This window comes from Austrofundulus limnaeus, unplaced genomic scaffold, assembly GCF_001266775.1.
Source record: "Austrofundulus limnaeus strain Quisiro unplaced genomic scaffold, Austrofundulus_limnaeus-1.0 Scaffold387, whole genome shotgun sequence".
Classification (NCBI taxonomy): domain Eukaryota; kingdom Metazoa; phylum Chordata; class Actinopteri; order Cyprinodontiformes; family Rivulidae; genus Austrofundulus; species Austrofundulus limnaeus.
The window spans coordinates 338,893-342,071 of NW_013952789.1; positions in this window are offsets into that span (position 1 = coordinate 338,893).

The window sequence follows — 3,179 nt, forward strand, 5'->3', positions numbered from 1 at the left end:
AATAAATAAAAATATAAATAAATAAAGAAAGAAAGAAATAAAGATATAAAGAAATAAATGATGAGAAAGTGGTCAAAAAGGTGAGGAGAAATGAAACACTGATGACTTTGGTCATATAAGGTATCAGTGTGTGTGTGTGTGTGTGTACCTGTATAATAGTCCGATCTGCACTCTTTGGAAACAATAGCCCTGAATAGCTGATTGTTTCTAAATGTAGGACTTGGCTCAGAATTCTTCTGCTTCCTGTATCTGAGACCATTTCAGTGTTTGGATAAAGTCAATTACTGAGCCAGAGGTGGAGCTGGAAAACACGGATCACTGTCCAACAAGTGCCTAGATTGGTTCATGTGGCAGTTCACAGTACTTTGATGATAATTAAATCTATGATCAGAATGAAACAGTAAATGAATTTAATAAATACTATGTGAATACCAAAAGTAGATAATGAAGAGTTATACAGTCATGGATTGTACCAGCAGAATTTTGTCTTGATGAAACTGATAAAGAATATTGTTAAAAACCTACAGACAGAATGTCAAAAGATTGTGTTGACATGGATACGATGTTTGTAAAGGATATAATGAATTGTTATTGATATGTAATTTATCATTAGATAATATGAAAGTAGCTAAGGGAATCCCTCATTTTAAGAATGGTGAGAAATGTGTGTTCAATAATTACAGACCTTTATCCTTGTTGCCAAAGTAAAAAAATAGAGAAATTATTTGTAACCATCAATTTATAGACAAAGAATATTTAAAATATCAGTCAAAATGGGTTCAGGACAAATAACTTGATGTCAGTGGCTCTTATGGAATTACTGGCAATAACAACCTCTTTTCATCAAAAACAGTTGTTAGCGTTTTTGTTGACTTGAAAAAAGCCTTCGATTCTACTGAGCACACCATTCTCATTGAAAAGCTGAATAAATATGGCATTAGAGGATCAGTCATACAGTGGGTAACTAGTTATCTGAAGAACAGGAAACACTTTGTTCAGATACATCATGGAAGGTCTGAATTACGTAATATCAAGCTAAAAACCTGCTGAAATTTTGTGCARCAGAAACAGCAGAAACATTTCTAACTTCACAGTACATAAAGTTACTGATTTTAGGCAGAGCTGCAGTGAAGCATCTGTTGTAATTTAGCTTTTAGTCACTGTTTTGCAGCTTTCAGCTTCAAGCTTCTGTTCTGCTTCTTTAGTCTCTCTTCTGTTACACATTTTCAGTTTTTTTCAGCTAATTTCAGTATTCACTCATCTTTTTCACGGAACAGCCTGCTCACAGGCGGATAACAGTCTCAGTATAAATCCACCTGATGTGATGGCTCCCCTCTCAGCACCAGTTCAACACCTGCAAGTAAGTAGTAAGATGTACCATCAAACAAGAGACACCATGAAGACCGAGGAACTCTGCACACAGCTCAGAGACAAAGTTGTGGAGAAGTACAGATTAGGGTTGGAGCAGGACTGCAGATCACCCTTTTCTTCAGTGTTTAGATCTTTTTATGATGAGAAAGGAGAGAGTTGTGTTCACATACAGTCTCACAGTTACAGCTGTTAAAAACAGCAACAAAATAAACAGTCTCATAAAAATGTAACATTAATATAGTGTTCTTTAACATGGTGTTTTTTTTTTGAGGAAGAATAGTTTTATAAAACTGATAATAAACAGGCCTTTAGGCAGCTGATCATGAACCTAGTCTTAAGAACTTGACCCTTCTCTTTATAGTCCATGCTCTATGACTGATGTCAGCTGATAAAGGACTAATTAGAGGGAGGAGATGTGGTTCACCCTGAATGACTGAGGGTTGTTTTAGAGCAAACTTTAGATGTGTTCAAAAAACTATGAGTTRTTTGTTGTCATTTGCACATTCAGTGAATTTACTTTGGGGTCCCAGGACTACACAAACATTCAAATKACAATTTAAATAAATGGCAGAGGACAGTAAGTAAGGTTTGTCTGCTCAGAGTGCACATTGGAGGAACGTGCACAGCCACCAGATAAATGAAGTGAACTCAAGCAGAGGAACAGAGTCTCCAAGGTCAGAACTGTTACCAGATCACATCAGAACTCCAGCCTTCTACTGCTTGCTAACTATAAATCCAAATATTTGTACAGCTACAAATATCAAAAATGTAATTACTCTCTCCAGCTCTCGCTGTCTCTTTATTTCCACCGAACTTCATTCAACATTTGCATCTTTTTATTTTCTTTGTCCTGAAGATTTTTTTTGCTGCTTGACAAATAACTTTGGGCCTTGGACAGAAAAAAGATCAGAGGGTTTTTATATTTTATTCTCAAGAGAAGCAGAAAACTGACGGTGGATTGTGGTATTTTTTCCACAGAACTGTGTTTCCTGCTCATGACGTGAATCAAATTAGACCTCATTTTAAGAAACAAACCAATCAACACAATTTAAAAACTGGTTTAAGTTTTAAAGTCTCTACTTTTCATTCAAATTATCTCAGAGGGGGGCGTGTCCTTTTGGTCCGTAAGCAGACGTTATCGGTTAATTGAAAGGAATAGTTTTTAATCTAATAAATCATTATTCGAAAATTAATTGTAAGCCAATAATTTGTTTGCATCCCTAATTGCAACTTTTTTTTCCTGTCAACACTACTTTAATGTAGACATTAAAACACTTGCTCTTTTTCCTCTGGCTGGATACACCACCATAGATCAATATCTTTAAAAGATGGAATAAAAAAACGTAGAAAAGGCTTGAAGTTGCTCTGAGATGGCAGAATTGTGAAGTGTAAATAGTTAAAAATCTTTGATGAATTTATTTATTTTACTCAGAACTACTGGCCTACATAAAGGACAGAAAGAGTTTGTAGTGATATTTTCATTCTGATGAGAATCTGTAAAAGTGAACTCAGAGCTTTCACAGGAATTCAGCCTGACAGGACTGGTCTCTTCTGTTTAYGGACGAAAAATGTGACAGGAGGCCATATTTGCATTTGCAATGTTTTTTTTTCACCACATAATTATGTTTATCCTCACATTTAGCTCAGTTTGATGGGAAGACCAGGATTTTTGTAAAACTGACATCATTCTTAAGCAGCAGGCAAGTTTGGACATGAACCGTTTAGTGTTCCTGCTTACAAGATCCACCGTTACAAGTATGTGTGTGTGTGTGTGTGTGTGTGTGTGTGTGTGTGTGTGTGTGTGTGTG